The sequence below is a fragment of the Biomphalaria glabrata genome, chromosome 7 (genome assembly GCF_947242115.1).
Source record: "Biomphalaria glabrata chromosome 7, xgBioGlab47.1, whole genome shotgun sequence".
NCBI lineage: Eukaryota > Metazoa > Mollusca > Gastropoda > Planorbidae > Biomphalaria > Biomphalaria glabrata.
This window is the reverse complement of record NC_074717.1, coordinates 4,890,840-4,911,553: the sequence shown is the minus strand read 5'-3', so window position 1 is coordinate 4,911,553 and position 20,714 is coordinate 4,890,840.

The following is a 20,714-nucleotide window of genomic DNA, read 5'->3' as shown; positions in this document are numbered from 1 at the left end:
TTCGTTATTGTAATGGTCGAAGAAACGAAAATTGGATGTTGAAACTTTCAGGAAAAGTGGACAAGTGGACAGCTCTTTTTTTTTTTTTTTTGTGGAACATAATAAGTCAATATGTTTGATCTGTGTTTTTAAGTAACATAACATAAAATGCATTCTAAAACAAACCATTACAAAAATATTGAGGCATTGTTGTCTTGAGCCGCTAAGAAAAGATCGGGAAGTTACGTCAAACGTTGAGAAGAGTTTTGCGATTGGTGAAAATATTTATCAAGAAGTCAAGAAATGAGTCGGCTGTAACAGAGGCTACAGAGTTGCTCACATTTTAAGAAGAGAAATGAAGCATTAAAAAATTATTGCTGGCAGAGATGGAATAAACTTGTCCATAAAAAAACAACAGTTGTAGCCTTCAGCTTTTCTGCCATGAAAATTGCAAAATGAGTGAAAGATGTTAGTGAAAATCCAAATTCAAAACTAAATGACAGAGCAGCAGATTTCGAAATCATTTCTATGGTGGAACTGGAACTGATTGACTTACAAAGCCAGACTTCCCTGCTTGAGAAATTTCGAGCAATACAGACCATACATTTCTACGCCTTGTTGTCTACAGAAACCTTGCACATATGCGAAAACAATTGCTGGGTAGGATCACAATGTTTACAAGAACTTAATTTAGTGGAAAAACTTTCAGTTACAAGACGCCTGAAACCATTGTTACATATTGACTTATGGGTGTAAGTAGATCTACAGCATACATGGGATTGTGATAACACTATTTAAAATGTTTTAGTCTCTATTTCTTTTTTTTTTTATCTTTCGTTAAAGTGGCCCGCGACTCGAATGTCGGAAATTAAAATGGCCCGCAGGCCGTACAGGGTTGGGCACCACTGATATAGACAGTATGGGCGCCTGACGGATTCTAGGGACGATAGTGTAAAGGCGATCCCCACACTCATCGTACCCCCGATTTTTTATTTTCTGAAGAGTACCTTACCATTTCAAAACAATGCTACTGTTAATTTTCTTTTGTTTCCCACGAAGGTTACGGTTTAATCCCCCCCCCCCAAGCCCTAATAGTTCAAACCATGCGTCAAGTGACACTCTCTAGGCTCAAGACACAACAAACTTTAGGTGCATGTGGGCCTAACCTAGATCTAGTCTCACAAACTGAGGCCCGCGGGTCATTTCCGACACAGAAAGGGTTATTTTTCGATTCTTAAAAAATCTTTCTACGGTACGTTGCTGTCTGTATGCTTTATCTTGTAGTGGGTAAGACAAGGGGCACACGTTTAAGTTTTTTTTTTTTTTTTTTTTTTGGTGTCTGGAAATTTGGTTACCGGATAAGGAGAAAAACTGGGCATCTAAATGTATTTATTCTTTTGTTAACAATGAATTACTTCCCCTTGACATTGCCGCCGTAAGCGCCATATCGCAGTTGTTATTTTTAGCTATGACCCTTAAGATCAGCGGTTCTCAACCTTTTATGCTCGGCGACCCCTTTTTACAATCCTCCACTTAGCCGCGACCCCCCCCCCCGCACACGCACACAGCAATTAAAGAATAGACAATAACAATCCATTTTTTCAATGGTCTTTGACGACCCCTGGCAAATCGTCAATCAATCCCCAAGGGGGTCGCGATCCACAGGTTGAGAACCCCTGCTTAAGATATTCCGCATATTTGTAAAAAAAAAAAAAAAAAAAACGTGTATTCTGATTCTACCTTGGGAATCCATGTTTTAATTTAAAGCAACTAAATGTGACCTTATTTGCTTTGATAATATCACTGCTGGATTTAACTAGAAGCAACATATGCAGCAGAGTCTAACTCAAAGCTTTGAAAGATTTATTTTGTATAATTTAAAGGCTATATAATCGCGCAAACATATCCACTCTATAATATACCATATACAATCAACACTTAAACTGGCAATGACTGGAAACAATTAATACCGGCGGTAGGTGTCAGTCTAAATTATAAACAATACGGTTTGTGGCCGAAATAATGACGCGTGAAAGCTCCCCCCCCCCAACTAGGCGTAAGCCGATTAAAAAGGTATTAGCCCCCCCCCCCCCCCCCCCCCCCCCAAAAAAAAAGTGTAGATGTATCTAGATTAAATGAACATGGTAAGTACACGCTTGTGTCTATACAGTCTGGACGGCATGACGTGTTCTATTGTTTGGGAGAGGTGATAAAGTAAGCCCAGGCTGGGTTATTTTGTCAGGGGGGGAGGCAGAGACCTAATGACCACATTGATTGGGAGGGGGATAGGGGTTTATTCAACACTTAGATGAGAATAAAGCATTGCAGGGAATACAGAGATACCAGGTGGGTAAATGAAGCGTCACGGTCAAGCGTGATGGGGAAAAAATGATGCAACAATCTGGCTGATAGGCTAATGAAGAAAAGAGAGGGGGAACACACACGTGGGTTTAAAGAATGCAACAAGTCGAAGTGAAATCTATATTGTAAAGCAGAAAGTCAGGCGTGCGTATGTATGTATGCATGTCCCGGCTAGAAATCAAAACCTTTTGACCAATCTTTTTTTTTTGGGTACTAATTAAAACAGAAACTCATGCAAAGTAGTCAAGCAGTCCTAAAATAAGCTTAGGATCCTAGAAGAGAGATAACTCTATGGAAGTATGTTTACATGGGACAAGACTAAAAAGATTTAGATCAAATGGTCGTTTTAATAAATAGAAACAATCTGATATAAACTTTACACATGGACACATGTAAATTATGAGTGTGTCTGGCGTGAATGTACATTTTTTTTTTTTTTTAATAGCTATAATTATAATGTTTTGTTTGGTGTAATGCACAAATTGTAAGACAAATTCCTTACGGACAATAAAGATTATTATTTTTTTTTACATTCACGCATTCGCCTTACGTATATATTACACAGATGTTTCAATTAAATCCTTCCAAAACACTCTCATTGACTGCATCGAGAATATTGCAATTACGACCCACAGGTAATAATATATTTGGGTCTACAGTAGTCTCTATTTCTTTGTCAAATTTATAATATTCAGAAAATATATTTTATATTTCACTTCTTTAAAGGAATACAAACTAATTTCTTTAATAAAGAAAAGTCTTAATTGGAACAGCTTTTAAAAATATACCTCTAGTAAGCTACATACTTTTATTAATCTACATGTCTTTACAACTACCATCATCAATTATAATAATAATATAATCTATATTATGGACTAGACTTATATCTATATTGACTATTATTTAAAGCACTACTAGATTAAATAAAACTAGATACACTTTAAAAAAAATATTTACCTGCATCCATGAAAAAACAACAACACTGACTTAAAATAAGATTGGTAATAGAATCAGTAACGTCTACTGTAGAAAGAGTGGACAGTGTCCACGTCTGCCTTTTATAAATGAGCAACCATTTATTGGGGTCACAGGTCAGGTGCCTATAGGCTGCACCCTAAAAAAAGAAGTCCACCTCATTATACTAGGACCTGTCAAAGGTTCAGGCCAACCCGACCTTGTTCGTTGAGGTCAGCGCCTCCTATCTTTCTCTCCATTATATAAACAGGACGTTGAAAATTAGCAAAAGTAAAAAATAAATACATTTAGTAAGTGTGAATTTATTTGTTAAATACATGAGTTGTATAGAAATGGCTACTTGGTATGCGCGCTGGACTGTCGTTCTTATCTTATATAATACAGACGTTACTTCAAAAAAGAAGATGATTACGCGTCATGCATTTAGTCATGCATATTAACCAATGACTTAAATTCTACCAAGTCACTGGTTTTCCTGGCTAGCTCAGGCAACCCATTCCATGCTCTAACAGCACTAGGGAAGAAGGAGTATTTGTACAAATTTGTCCTAGCATATGGGACGAGGAATTGTCCCATTCGGTTGCATTTGATGGTCTTCAACGACGAAGTCTTAACCTTTGGATATGTGTAAACTATCTCTATGCAATGCAAATATTTCTACAATTATGTTTGTTTATAAAATGTTTTACATGTTTCGGATGTTCCTTCAGAGTTGAATATAGTTTACTTTCTAGTCCAAACCTTCCGCAGGACGACGGGGGATAGGAGCGGGCAGGCTTTGAACCCTGGACCATCAATAAATCTGAACGACAGTCCAGCGCGCAAACCGCACGACCAGGCAGCCATAATATAATAGTAAACACCGCATATTAAATGTTTATTTTGAAATATTTTTGGACACATACACATACCAAATGCAAACTTTCTCTTTTAAAACAAAAATGAACATTTTGAAAAAAAAATTTTCATTGCATGTGTAAAAGAAAAAGCTTAATTTAGTAACACAAATATTTTTATTAAGACAAGATACGACAAGCTAATTGTATACTTACTCATGTCTAAAATTCAGTTTCAATACAAATGACAACTTTAGCGTAACTACTGTACAATAACAACAACAACAACATTATAGTTGATAATACTAACAACATTCACACACGAAACACACACACATTCACAACCAGCGCTTTATGAATTAGACTTCTATGAACTTCTCGATGACGACAGCTGATAACATTCTTCAATAGATGGTAGCTGTGTTCGAGTGACATACGATGCTTTTTTAATTAGTCTATTTAGTCTAAGCTCTAACTAGAACTAGAAAAACTTTTTTTTTAAATTACCTGCAGCCATGAAAATAAAACAAAAAAACTACACTGACTTGAAAAAAAAAAAAGACAATAGAATCAGCAACGTCTATTCGAGAAAGAATGGACAGTGTCCACGTCTACCTTTTATAAATGAGCAACCATTTGGGGTCACAGGTCAGGTACGCTGCACCCTAAAAATTACATTATTTTAGAAAAAAAAATCTGTTCATATTTAAAAACAAACATAAAAAAACACGGTACCCTGCTGGTGTCGTCTCAATATTAGTTTTTCTTAATTTACCAATAATAGTGAATAGTCTTTAAAATAGTGCATTTTTATAGGGGGGGGGGGAAATGTTTGCATATTAAATTTTAAAAATTAAACTGTTTTAAAATAAAAATATGTTCTTCGCTTATATTAAATTAAATTGCATTAATTATTTTGAATCCATTATGTAATTATTTTTAATAACCCAACATTTAACCAAACACATGGGAAACCTTATAAGTTTGTTTTCCTTAAAGGATAAGCTGCTTGGTTTCTCACTGTGTAAATTGTATAATTTTATGATATTCTTATATCAGTAATTTTTAGTTGACATTTACTTTGATTGGGTTTTTGTTGAGATAATAAGGCTTGTCTTCGAGTCCGAACATTAATGAGGAATGCAACATTTTCCTTAGCTACGCCGCCCCAGTTGTGACCTACATATTTTACCACACTCCGGGCAAGCATAACCATTGTCCGTCGGTTGTCGATTAAGATTTTTTTTCGCCGTCTGCGTCTGTCCTCGGCAGAGGATTTTGGTTTCATATATGCGGCTAGACCCAAACACGGGAAAGGCTTCGGGAGACAACCCTGAGGAAAAAACAGGAGCTGGTGACCCTTAGGCAGATTGTGGCACACCGTGCTACAGCCTGGCAGATCCTGCGGCGCTACTGACCCCAAACTGTATCGGATATGCCGTTCCTTTGGTCACATCAGCTGCGCGGAGAGAGGGAAACTGCTGTGTGGGCGACATGGTTCCGACCATAAACAATGTCCAGGCTTTCATCTCACTTGCTCTAAGATGAACCATAGTCGTTCTACGACTGAAGGAGGCCAGATAGATAGATAGATGTGTCTCGTTCTGAGGCCGCATGTTATTGACGGCTGTTTACCTGTAGCACCAAACTGCTTCTTACTGAACATGAAGATGATCTTAAGATATACGCACACTATATGTACCTCAAACATCCCTCGTATAATAGTATTGGTCAATTCTGCCTCCTTCTTTAATAGACTTAATTTTAGCTTTTTTTTTTTCAAAAACTAGTATAGCGTGTTCAGATTCTAAGAAAACATTTCTTTATCGGAACGTCCCACTCCGTTATAATTTAACATTGACAGGGGCTCTTCTTTATTACTACGGAAAGAAAAATACGTTGAAGACAACACAAGCTGAGAACGAAAGAAAACGCTTGGAGCTAACGGCGCTTTAACAGAGCACCTTGCTGGATGGATAGGGAAACTTCATGTCTCTCTAATACTATCTCCAGAAATAACTTTTTTCTGTTAAACAGTCTACAATTATGTACATTGCACTATTTCTGAAAAAAATAATTAGTGGGCGGGGGCGCCAACGATAAAAGTTTGAGAAACACTGCCTCGAACGTCTTTCACACTTCAGATACGGCCTGTTCACTTCTTCTTAATTGAAGTTTATTAAAATTTTCTTTCTAGTAGAAAAAGTACATGATAGACAGGGGCAGACTGGCTATATGGGCAAACGGGCAAATTCCTGGTGGGCCTTTACCTAATGGACCGGTCTGGTCGCGACCAAGGAAAAAAAAATTAAATGCAGACAACATTAATAAAAAGTGACTGCAGCAAGACACCAAAGCTTCTTTTTTAAAATTATTATTACAATTAATTTTGTTTGAAATTCAACAAGAATAAAATTTAAGAATTAACACTGTACGTGTTATCATTTGTAAAACGTTAGATCGTACTTTCTGCTATGCACGAGCGGCATAGCTTTCAACACTACTTTGATGTCTTCGAGGCTGTGTTTGGCCTGATCATTTTGCTGGTCGGCATGGGCCTTTCATGGCACTCCTATTTTAGTTTTGCTTCTTCCCTCACCCGTCTTTCGATGGTTCCATTGAAAGTTAACGAAAAAGAGTTAGAAAAAAGTTAGAAAATATTGATATAACGCGGCAAAAGGGGAGACAATTAGCTCTTTAACAAAACTTAATAGAAGTTAACTTCAACACATACACACAGTCGCGAAATAGCAAACCACCCAACTTACTCATAGCTCAATATGGGTATAACCGTATAAAGTTCTAGTTTCTGCGATTTGAAGAGAAAAAAGTAAGTTTCTTGTTGTTTATTTGTAATTTATATATTAAATAATATATTCATATACAAATCGCGTTTTTGAGAATGTACTAGGACGAATTTGTACAAATACTCCTTCTTCCCTAGTGCTATTAGAGCATGGAATGGGTTGCCTGAGCTAGCCAGGAAAACCAGTGACATGGCAGAATTTAAGTCATTGGTTAATATGCATGACTAATTGCATGACGCGTAGGACGTAATCATCTTCTTTTTTGAAGTAACGTCTGTATTATATAAGATAAGAAGAAGAAGATAAGAGCTTTTCACATTTCGAAGTACCTCTCTAACCGTTCTGCTTTCTCTTATCTGGTAAAGGAATATATATATATATATATATATATATATATATATATATATATATATATATATATATATATATATATATATATATATAGTTCGTCCATCGTAGTTCGATTATGACCACTTTGTCATCCAGGGGGCTGAGGGCTTTGCACTGGGGTTTTATGTCTCCTCGTGTGGCTGGTGAGACCTATGTGAGCCCGGAATGTTCGGCCGCACACTGGGCAGGTTATTCCAGCTGGAGCTAGTGTCGTTGGCCTTGCTTTTCTTCTCTGGCGTTTTTCTTCTGCCAGCTTGGTTCTCTTTTCCTCAGCAACCTGTGCGCCAGTTTTCACAGCGCGACGCCATGATGCTCTGTCATGTGCCTCTGTCTCCCAGGTGGCTGGGTCTATGCTGAACGTCTTCAGAGAAGCTTTGAGGGTGTCCCTGAAGCGCTTTCTTTGACCACCTTGTGAGCGCTTTCCTTCGCTTACTTGGCCATACAAGAGTCGTTTAGGGATGCGGTGGTCTTCCATTCTGCATACGTGTCCTGCCCATCGCAGCTGGGACTGCATCAGGATTGTGTGGATGCTTTGCAGACCCGCTCTTTGAAGGACTTCGGTATCTGGTATTTTGTCTTGACATTTGACATTCAGTATTTTTCATAGACATATCGTGGTAGTGATTCAGTTTCTTTGCATGTTAACTGTACACTATCCATGATTCTGAGTCATAGAGCAATGTAGGGAGGACGACGGCTCGATAGACCCCTTGTTTTGTATTTGTGGTGATACCACTTTAAAGGAATGGGTTGCCTGAGTCAGCCAGGAAAACCAATGACTTAGCATATTTTAAGTCACAGATCAACATGCATGACTAGATTGACACGTGAAATGCGTAGGACCTAATTATTTTTATTTTTTTGAAGAAACGTCTGTAATCTATAAGTAATTCCAAAACGTTTGAAACTCATTAAGGCTGCTATTGTAGTGTTTATAGTTTTCAGACTACATACATGTATAAATAGAATACATTGTGTAAGCCTACGAAAGCATACATCCAGTTTTCGATGCGTTATCAAACTTAATATATTTTGAATAGAATTAGGCTTACACCTATGATAAAACACATGGGCGTAGCCGAGAGGGGAGGAGTTCAAACCATCACCGGCCTCAGATCTCATTGTCTGAAAGGGAAACTTTACTTACTTCCCCAGTGCAGCCAACTTAAGCAAACTACAGTCACCAAATTTCATGAGCGTAGCCAAAAGGTTTTTTTTTATTTTTTTAGCGGAAGAGTAGCAGGCTAATTGCACTGTAGATACCTCAGAATAGGCATTTTTTAAAGCTTAAAATAACGAAAATAATGCTTGGGTCCGGGGCGAAACTGGGGGAGCTTACAGCGCTCCCCCAGACTCCCTAGCTGTCCCTTGGCGGTGTATACTGCCTTTCACTAATTATAGGAAGAGAGTATTCTAGGGTAAAAAAAACGTTTAAAAGAATGAAAGATAAGAAAGTAATGAAGATTAATTACATATAGACACACACTAATATATATATAAATTGCGGAGAGGTTTAAACCCCCCCCCCCCAAATACCGAAAATATATGACATGACATTTGTGGGCCGGTTTATATGGTAATGCCCGGGCCGATTTTGATACCCAGTCCGCCCCTGATGATAGACTTAAGGAAACTAAGTTTCTAAAGCTCAGAAATCCTTAAAAAAATGCTTGGTGCCCTGGCTTCGCTCTGGACATCAATAGTTGATCTTAAAATGCTCTCCAAGACGAACAGATGACTAAGGTAGCGGCAAACTTACAATACTTTTAGTAAAAGTTTGAATATAACACAGCAAAATGTTATATGCCTACCGTTTCCGTCTAAAAGTCTGACAAAGGAAACATGTTTTGATGATTTTAATAAATATACATTGTAAAATATGCAATACTATTGAAAAAAATGTCATACATTATGGAATTTTAAAATAGAACTGACTAATTTTAAATTTGTGGAAAAAATCGATGAAAATAGGTAGTTACCTTACTGCAGTGGTTTAAAAAAATGAATTGGGAAAAGTGTGTGTGTGTGTGGGGGGGGTTTGACACCCACCCTAATGACGCCACTGAATGTACTAGACTTTAGTTAAAAAAATTATTTAAAAAAAAAATCTAACTCACTACAATAATACACCCTTTCAGTCTCCCGTTCTGGAGTCGTCTCCCCTAACTAAGACCCAGTGACGACAATGCCACCTATGTTGGATCATTGACAACCAATCGATAACATCTTCCCACCGTCACCATAGAAAAACACACACACACACACACACACACACACACACACCATAACACTCTGGAAATTAATTGGGATCTACGGTGGTGATCGCAGACTAGCTCAGGCAACCCATTTCATGCTTTAATAGCACTAGGGAAGAAGGAGTATTTGTACAAATTTGTCTTTAGCATATGGAATGAGGAGTGTGCCTTTATCTTTATCTTGTGGGAAGCGTGGTCGAGAGGCTAAGAGGCTTGTTTTGGCTACCTAGAAGGGGGCTCGAGGTTCGACACCCGACTCGGGCAGAGTTGCGTGTACTGAGCGCCTAAAGGCAGCACGGAAAACCAACTCCTAGATACCCCCTCCCCCCACAAATGAGATTGGACGAAAGCGCTCTGAGCATGCTATAAGCATGAAAGTAGCGCTATAATAATAATCTTTGTGTCTTTCTGATTAAATTTTGTTTTTGTATTATTGTTTATTATTGTTTATGTATAATTGCTACTTTACTTTCGAGTCTTCTATCCTGAAGGCTTTCTAAATTAGTGATTTTACTAGTCTAGTCAAAATTCGTTTCTTATGAATCTGACTGCTCCATTTTGGGTCTTTTAGAGTTTCTTAATGTTTTCTTGAGTTGAGCGGTCCCAAACAGAGGATTTATATTCTATTATAGGCCTAACCAAGGTTAGATAACATTTTAGTAGGCCTATCGGTATTATGTTTGTTTGTAAAATGTTTTACATGTTTCGGATGTTCCTTCAGAGTTGAATATAGTTTACTTCCTAGTCCAAACCTCCCGCAGGACGACGGGGGATGGGAGCGGGCAGGATTTGAGCCCTCGACCTTCGATAAATCCGAACGACAGTCCAGCGCGCAAACCGCACGACCAGGCAGCCATCCAATATGTTCGTTTTTGATTTATATAAATTTATTTTAAACGTCAAAATACCAATGTGCACAAGAAAAGCTTGTGCCAAGTTTCATCAAGATTGGTTTAATGGTTTTGATTTCTATGAAAAACATGCATACACCTTACATTCTACTTTATAGATTAGATTCAGATTTCAAATGATAAATCATCAAAAAAAATAATTTGGTAGTATGTTTTGACACTTAAAGTACCGTTACTATTTTGCAGTTCTAAATTTAAAAAAAAATGTTATATAGTACTTATAGATCCATTTAAGTTATCTTAAACTTTAAAAAAAAAAAAAAAATAGAAGCTCCGTTATTTTAGCAGTTTTAGAAGAGTGAATTTTTAGAAAAAAGTCATAGGTCAATAAGCTAAACAAAATGTATGGATACTTCTATAATTAAATCTAGATCTGGATCTAGTCTAGATCAGAATAGAATGTGGATGTATCAAGTTTCGGAAGAGCAATTTAAATAGAAAGGATTGGGGTGGATTGTAGGACTTCATTAGCATGAACTTGAGAAAGACACTGATTGCAGACATCAGCGGAAAAGGTAGGAAACAGCACGGTGTGAGACACATAGTTAGTATGAAGACACACCAAAGTTGACGGACTTTGAACGCGACATTTAGTGACGTCACGGCTAGTGGCCTTGTTGATGTTAATATTATTGAGTTAAGATGATATCTTATGACGGATGAGAGACTCGACTGAGACCTTTACGTATTTCAACTATATTCGAAGTATCTACAGGTCAGGACTTAGGCCTTCATCTTGTTAGTGTGGTAGGACATAGTCCTTAATCTTGTTAGTGCGGTAGGACATAGACCTTCGTCTTGTTAGTGCGGTAGGACACAGTCCTTCATCTTATTAGTGTGGTAGGACAAGTCCTTCATCTTGTTAGTGCAGTAGGACATAGTCCTTCATCTTGTTGGTGTGGTAGAACATAGTCATTCATCTTGTTAGTGTGGTAGGACATAGTCTATCGTCTTGTTGGTGTGGTAGGACATAGACATTGTCTTGTTATTGTGGTAGGACATAGCCCTTCATCGTGTTAGTGTGTAGGAGATAGTCCTTCATCTTGTGAGTGTGGTAGGACATAGTCCTTCATCTTGTTAGTGGGGTAGGACATAGTCCTTCATCTTGTTAGTGGGGTAGGACATAGTCCTTCATCTTGTTAGTGGGGTAGGACATAGTCCTTCATCTTGTTGGTGTGGTAGGACATAGACATTGTCTTGTTATTGTGGTAGGACATAGCCCTTCATCGTGTTAGTGTGTAGGACATAGTCCTTCATCATGTTACTGGGGTAGGACATAGTCCTTCATCTTGTTAGTGGGGTAGGACATAGTCCTTCATCTTGTTAGTGTGGTAGGACACAGTCCTTCATCATGTTAGTGTGGTAGGACCTAGTCCTTCATCTTGTTAGTGTGGTAGGACATAGTCCTTCATCTTGTTGGTGTGGTATGACATAGACATTGTCTTGTTATTGTGGTAGGACATAGTCATTCATCTTGTTAGTGTGTAGGACATAGTCCTTCATCTTGTGAGTGTGGTAGGACATAGTCCTTCATCGTGTTAGTGGGGTAGGACATAGTCCTTCATCTTGTTAGTGGTGTAGGACATAGTCCTTCATCTTGTTAGTGTGGTAGGACACAGTCCTTCATCATGTTAGTGGGGTAGGACATAGTCCTTCATCTTGTTGGTGTGGTAGAACATAGTCTTTCATCTTGTTATTGTGGTAGGACATAGTCCTTCATCGTGTTAGTGGGGTAGGACATAGTCCTTCATCTTGTTAGTGGGGTAGGACATAGTCCTTCATCTTGTTAGTGGGTAGGACATAGTCCTTCATCTTGTTAGTGTGGTAGGACACAGTCCTTCATCATGTTAGTGGGGTAGGACATAAGACTTCATCTTGTTAGTGCGGTAAGACATAGTCCTTCATCTTGTTAATGCGGTAGGACATAGACTTTCATCTTGTTAGTGCTGTAGGACATAGTCCTTTATCTTTTTAGTGTGATAAGACATAGTCCTTCATCTTGTTGGTGTGGTAGGACATAGTCTTTCATCTTTCTAGTACGGTAGGACACAATCCTTCATCTTGTTAGTGTGGTAGGACACAGTCCTTCATCATGTTAGTGGGGTAGGACATAAGACTTCATCTTGTTAGTGCGGTAAGACATAGTCCTTCATCTTGTTAATGCGGTAGGACATAGACTTTCATCTTGTTAGTGCTGTAGGACATAGTCCTTTATCTTTTTAGTGTGATAAGACATAGTCCTTCATCTTGTTGGTGTGGTAGGACATAGTCTTTCATCTTTCTAGTACGGTAGGACACAATCCTTCATCTTGTTGGTGTGGTAGGACACAGTCCTTCATCGTGTTAGTGTAGTAGGACATAGTCCTTCATCTTATTAGTGTGGTAAGACAAGTCCTTCATCTTGTTAGTGCGGTAGGACATAGTCCTTATCTTGTTAGTGTGGTAGGACACAGTCCTTCATCATGTTAGTGGGATAGGACATAGTCCTTCATCTTGTTAGTGCGGTAGGACATAGACCTTTATCTTGTTAGATCGGTAGGACACAGTCCTTCATCTTATTAGTGTGGTAGGACAAGTCCTTCATCTTGTTAGTGCGGTAGGACACAGTCATTCATCTTGTGAGTGTGGTAGGACATAGTCCTTCATCTTGTTGGTGTGGTAGAACATAGTCTTTCATCTTGTTATTGTGGTAGGACATAGTCCTTCATCGTGTTAGTGGGGTAGGACATAGTCCTTCATCTTGTTGGTGTGGTAGGACATAGTCATTCATCTTTCTAGTACGGTAGGACACAATCCTTCATCTTGCAAGTGTGGTAGGACACAGTCCTTCATTTTGTTAGTGTAGTAGGACATAGTCCTTCATCTTTTTAATGGGGTAGGACATAGACCTTTATCTTGTTAGTGCGGTAGGACACAGTCCTTCATCTTATTAGTGTGGTAGGAGAAGTCCTTCATCTTGTTAGTGCGGTAGGACATAGTCCTTCATCTTGTTAGTGGTGTAGGACATAGTCCTTCATCTTGTTAGTGTGGTAGGACACAGTCCTTCATCATGTTAGTGGGGTAGGACATAGTCCTTCATCTTGTTGGTGTGGTAGAACATAGTCTTTCATCTTGTTATTGTGGTAGGACATAGACATTGTCTTGTTAGTATGGTAGGACAAGGTCCTTCATCTTGTAAGTGGGGTAGGACACAGTCCTTCATCATGTTAGTGTGGTAGGACATAGACTTTCATCTTGTTAGTGCTGTAGGACACAGTCCTTCATCTTTTTAGTGTGATAAGACATAGTTCGTTATCTTTTTAGTGTGGTAGGACATAATCCTTCATCTTGTTGGTGTGGTAGGACATAATCCTTCATCTTGTTAGTGTGGTAGGACATAATCTTTCATCTTGCTAGTGTGGTAGGATATAGTCCTTCATCTTGTTAGTGTGGTAGGACATAATCTTTCATCTTGCTAGTGTGGTAGGACACAGTCCTTCATCTTGTTAGAGTAGTAGGACATAGTCCTTCATCTTGTTGGTGTGGTAGGCAGGGGCGTAACTAGGGATTTGGGGGCCCTGGGGATTGACCTCTTTGGGGGCCCCTTGCATTGTGACATTCGACATATGACATGATATCATGTACGCAAAAATATATAAGCCCCAAATCAAATTGGTTCAGTATATCAGTAAACTTAACAAAAAGTAATCATCAAGACTCTTTTAATGAATAATACCGTTGTTTATTAGTTAAATAATGCACAAGTGACAAAGCTAAATTGATATCGCTTCATGTCGTGCATTCTGTGCAGCAAAGACATCTATAACATCATCTACATCGATACTTTCTAGTATTTGTGACTTCACTGACATTAAAGCCATGATAAGCCTTTCTCGCGTCATTGTGCTCCTGAGATAGTTTTTTAGCTTTTGATGAACTTGAGCTTTGAGAATGAGCTCTCACATGACGTAATGGAAGTGGCCTGAGTTAGCGGTATTCGGAGGAGGTTGCAAAGTTTGAGCACACGTAATTACCATATGAAGCCTGTTTCCTCAATATGTCTATTGGTGATTGTATTACTGGTTTGTAAAAAAAAGTATTTCTAATTTATTTCTTACAAAGCTTATATCAACTCACTCTGTCTGTCTGTCTGTCTGGTAAAAAGTGTGTACACGTTATCTCTCCCACACCCATTCTGGGATCAAACTGAAACTTCGCACAATTATGCATTGACATAGACAAGACATGCATCAATAATAATAAAAAAAAAGAGTAACCAATTAGACCATTAATTATTGGTAATTCATTATTTTGTTTAGTCATCTTAAATCGTTGTTAGCGCTATTTCTCCCTCACGCATTCTCTGATCAAGCTGATCTCAAAAACTAGAAGAGAAATTAAAAAATCTTATCTCACCGTCACGGATTTTTTAAAACATGTAACTGTCAGGGAGAAGTTATTGTATATCATGTCAAGTACTTTCTACATAGCTACAATATAACATAGCTCCTTTACCTTAGTATTATTATCGTTATTCTTGGATCGAGGATTCACAAATTGTGGACATGAATCCAACTGTCCAGAACGGAGCCCGATGCCTAAGTACTATGCGGCCCTATGCTGAACTGGAAATCAGAAGGATTATGTCATTATCATTATTATTGGCTCGAGAATTCTAAAGTAGAGTCTGGGATATCGATTCGTGCCATTTCAATTCTGAGGTGTCCAAGAAGTACATGTGGCAATAACAAGTTGTAAATGTACATTTATTGTAAGCAGACATAGTATAATAAGCTTTATACTTTCTCAATAAGACCTACCCTTGTATTTTATTTACGCTTACTGACAGGTAAAGTAAAACTGTTATCAGGTGTTTGAGAGTAGGGACGGCTTAGTAGCAGGAGCGGATTAACAACAGTGTAAGACTAAACTGTGCCCAGGTCCGCATTCTTAAGGTGGTCCTACACGTTTTAAAAAACTATACTATTACTAGCATTACAAGTCGACTACGCCAGTTGATTTGTTCTGGCCGGAACGTCCCCCTTTTTTAGGGGCCACATTTTAACGATTCTTACATACTCTAGCCCGTAAATTAATGCATTTGTTATCTTGTCTTATATTTTACAGACGTTACTTTAAAAAAAAATTACAATGAAATGAAGCTGCCCTCTCTTTTTCTCTTTCATTCTCTCTCTCTCTCTCTCTCTTTGTTTCTCTTGGGAAGCGTGGTCAAGGGGCTAAGTGCGCTTGAACTTGGCTTGTCTTGACTACCTAGAAGGGGGCTCGAGGTTCGACACCCGACTCGGGCAGAGTTGCGTTTACTGAGAGCCTAAAGGCAGCACGGAAAACCAACTCCTAGATACCCCCTTCCCCCCCCCCCCAACTGGTCCACAAATGAGATTGGACCAAAGCGCTCTGAGCATGCTTTAAACATGAAAGTAGCGCTATATAAAAGCTATAATTCTTCTTTTTTTATCTCTGGAACCCGCTTCTCACTTTTTTGGCCCTTTCTATTATTATTGAATAACCCTTTCATCAAACACTCTTTTTATAATTTAGAATTTTATGTATATCACCTTTGGTTAGTGATATTTATTTGCATCTTTAAATCATAAGGCAAGCAATGTACGGTATTAGACACCGCCGATATTTCTTTATACCATCAGTTTCAAATAATTAAGTATTATTCCTTGCTCTCTCTCTCTCTCTCTCTCTCTCTCTCTCTCTCTCTCTTCGCGCAGTTATTTATTGATATAGACAAGACATAACATTTAAAAAGTAACCAATTAGACTATTACTTGCTGGTAATTTATTATTTTGTTTAATAGCAACAAGGGAAACTAATGTTGCAGTATTCACATATTTGGCTAAAGTTGTTGGGTTTAGTCCCCTTAAATAATTGTTCATTCTATCCCCCCCACACACACACACACATTCTCCTGTCTAGTTGATACTTAAAACATTTATTGATTGTCCCTTACAAAATATGAATCAATAAACAGAAATACTTAATTAGTCAATTACTTAGACTTAGATTTAGGCCCTCTCGCGCCTCTTGCGCATTGGGCTGCAAGCTGTCTCCACAAAGATATGTCGCTGGCAATGTCTGTAGCCTCCTCCCACCTGGTGTCCACTGTTCTGCGGTCCTCCATGAAGGTGTGGCACCAAGTTATACGAGGACGTCCCTCTTTGCGCTTTTCTCGTCTTGGCCTCCATGTCATCGCAACTCTTGGTATGCGTAGTTCATTTAGTTGGAGAACATGTCCCGCAAACCTCATGCTACGCTCCGTCACAACCTCACTAAGTGTTCGACTCCCAGTTAGGCATAGGATTTCTCCTTGATTGAGACCCGATCTCTATAACTGACTCCCAAAATTCGCCATTTTTGTTGAGCCACATTTAGTCTTTTCTCAATTTTGACAGATGACTTCCATGTCTCACATGCATAAGTTGCTGTTGGGATGACAATAGTGTTAAGAAGATGTATTTTTGTGTCAAGCCCAATGGCTTGGCTTGTCCAAATAGGCTGCAGCCCTTGGAAAATGCTCACTGCCTTTCCTATTCGGCACGCTACATCATGGTAAGCATCTCCATCATTTGTTATGATGCTGCCAAGGTATGTGAACTTATCCAGCTCTTCAAGCTTTGACTCGCCAAGTCTTACGGGGGCACCCTTTGTCTTATTTCCCACTCGCAAAATTTTAGTCTTATCCAAGTTTATGCGGAGGCCAATTTTGAGTGCCTCTCTATCTAGGCTCTCCATCATTTCTTGTATGCATTTATTTGTAGCCCCGAATAATGCAATGTCATCGTCAAAGTCCAAGTCCGTCATTCGATTTTGTTCACGCCCTGGAATACCAAAGGCAGTCTGGTTCATTGCTCTCCTCATTATGTAGTCGATGGCTAGGAGGAAAAGGAAGGGAGATAAGATGCACCCCTGTCTCAAACCTGTCTCGATGCTAAAAATCTCGGTTGCTCCTTCTTCTGTTTTAATGCAGCAACTAGAGTGACTGTATATGTGTCGTAGGATCTGGGCAAATTTTTCTGGGATGCCATAGTCTCTATTTTCCTTGGTGATTCTCGGTGGACACTATCAAACGCTTTCTTAAAGTCTACGAAACTGATCGTTAGCCGTCGTTGGTAGTCGAGACTTTGTTCTATGATATTTTGTATAACGAAGATCTGCTCTGTACATGATCTGCCTCTTCGGAAGCCTGCTTGTTCTTCTCTACCTCTCATCTACAGACTGTTGAAGCCGTCTCAACACAACAGTGCTGAAAACTTTGCCGTGACAGAGTCAATTAATTATTGGTTATTAATTATTTTGTTTTGCTATCGGATAAGGGAAATAGCTTGTACATTATTGGTAGATATAGTTTTAAGGACGGGTTCTTCCCCTTTAAATAAAATGTTATTTTTTTTAAAGGATTTATATCATTTTTTTTTTCACATTACTTCGCAGGACAGAGAGAGGCGCTGAATCAGCCTCAAAGCCGTTCTTTGCTTCGTTCAAAGAATGTTTGAATTTGATAACTTTAATTAATATCCCTTTAGGATTTCATTGGGAGAGGAGGGAGGGGAAGTTAACCCTAAACTCCCCCTTGGGATTCATTTATTAGATTTCATCTGGTCTGTTGCTTGAATTCTTGGAGATTTACTTTATCAAAGGATTTCTTGGAGATTTACTTTATCAAAGGATTTCTTGGAGATTTACTTTATCAAAGGATTTCTTGAAGATTTACTTTATCAAAGGATTTCTTGGAGATTTACTTTATCAAAGGATTTCTTGGAGATTTACTTTATCAAAGGATTTCTTGGAGATTTACTTTATCAAAGGATTTCTTGAAGATTTACTTTATCAAAGGATTTCTTGGAGATTTACTTTATCAAAGGATTTCTTGAAGATTTACTTTATCAAAGGATTTCTTGAAGATTTACTTTATCAAAGGATTTCTTGAAGATTTACTTTATCAAAGGATTTCTTGAAGATTTACTTTATCAAAGGATTTCTTGAAGATTCACTTTATCAAAGGATTCCAGCAGCGTTTACAAAAACTGGTCAGAGTTAGAATTATTTTCTTTCGGAATGGGGGTGGGGTGAGAAGAATGAAAATTCACAGCCCTTGACTAAGTCCATGTTGTCGCAACTAATTATTTAGTTGCATAGTGAATATGTTCACATTCTAATAGCGCCGTTTTTTTTAAATCTATAATTGATGACGTCATTCGCGTTAGTTTGTTCTTGTGTACTAGGTGATCTCCCCTTGTCGCATCGACGTTATTATTTCATATGACGTCAAACTTTGCTGCTTTTATCGTTTGGTATTCACGCCATGTTGCTCGAAGCAATTTATATCTTGTGAGCTGTTGAGTTTCTCCTTGTGTCTTCGGTACCGGATAACCTTATCGTTGGCCTTGGTAGATATTCTTAAAGGAATATCTTGACCCCTGTTTAGGGTGAGTTTTTATTTCACATTGTAAAGTTATTTTTAATATGGATTCAGTCGCATTCGTATTTTATAATTAGATTAGAGCAGGGGTGGGCAACTTTTTTGTATTGAGGGCCGCATTACCAAAAAAATTGAGGAATTGCGGGCCGCATATATATATATATATATATATATATATGACACAGTGTAAATATGAATTAAAAGACACTCTACACAGTTAGCTAGAGTATCTTTCTAAGTTGTGTGTATATATATATCATATTCGAGTTTCTTGTTGTTTTTTCCCACACTCCACGTAAAGGAATTACAACAAGTGTTGCAATTTTTGAAACAATTTTACGATTTTTTTTATAATTGCTGTTATTTTTTTATACCACAATATCTCCACAAATATACAGTTGTACCTAACGTACTAAATGGTGGGTTACTGGTATTGAGAACATAACATAACATTATCAATCTAATTAGAACGAAGTGTGATAATCATGGGTAGTTTCGATTTAAGAATAAAATATTAATAAATAATGTATCCGCTAGTTTAGCATGGGCAGAGCAAATGAGAACAATATAAACTCTCATGGAAGAAATTGTTATGTTACTTAAAGGACATTGACTATTCATATTTTTCATGATTGCTATTGCAATGGGTTGTTTGCATATGAAATGTAAATACATATGTTAAATCTTTTCAAACAAGGCTTTCCCATTTCTACAAACAAGCAAAGAAAACAGATTTTGTCCCTTTCCTTTGCTGATAGGTGAAGCTATTTTTAGTGAAATTATTAAAATTACAACACTTATTTGGATTCTTTAATTGTGCAATTTATAAAAGAAAATTTAAGACGTCAAGAGCCAGTTCTCAATCTCATTACCATCAGCTCACTATTTAGCGCAGAAGCAGATTCAGATCCAGAGGACATAACTCCAAGCCAAGAGAAGTTCCAGTCAGTACTTTCACGGGAGTCTTATCATACTCTTATGGGTGCCAGAAGCTCTATTTCCACACTTTATAAAAACAATTGCTGCTGTTCACACAATTTGGGTACACATGTTACATCTGTTCTTCTTCCTCTTCGTTCTCATTTCATATATTGGAGGGTTGTGTTTAGTATGGTCTCTACAATGATAAGATGAAATTTTATGCAGCTTTGTGCAAACTTTCATGTCTAGAGTTTATGGTTGGGATATTTTTTATTTAAAAAAAAGGTCAAAGGTCGAGCTCCATCAGTTATTACACTTGCCATCTTGTTCCAACTCTACCCAACACAGTTCATCAAAGCATTGAATAAATACTGGCCTGAGATCGTGTTTTGAATTGAGTGAATCGATGTATAGCCAATAAGCATAGTCTTAGTTTGCTTGAAACTTTTTATAACGAGACAGTTTCAATAATTTATATAGATATTATTTTCAATATATTTGCATTTTTGTATGTATATACTGTGGGCACACCTGATTTCTGTAGGTGTCGGCGGGCCGCATGAAACACTCCGGCGGGCCGCATGTGGCCCGCGGTCCGTAATTTGCCCACCCCTGGATTAGAAGATTAGAAGAATCTATTTTTTTTTATAAGGTTTTAGTCTCAGGTTTTCGTCTTAGGTTTCAGGAGTGAAGTCTCGGGTCTTCGTATCAGTTTTCAGGACTGAGGTTTCAAGTTGTGGGTTTCCATTCTGAGGTTCCAGATTCCAGATTTATACATTCAATCTTGGTGGTACATTGTGACGTTGAGAGTTTTTGATGTTACCCTGAGCTCTGGTTATTTTCAATGTTA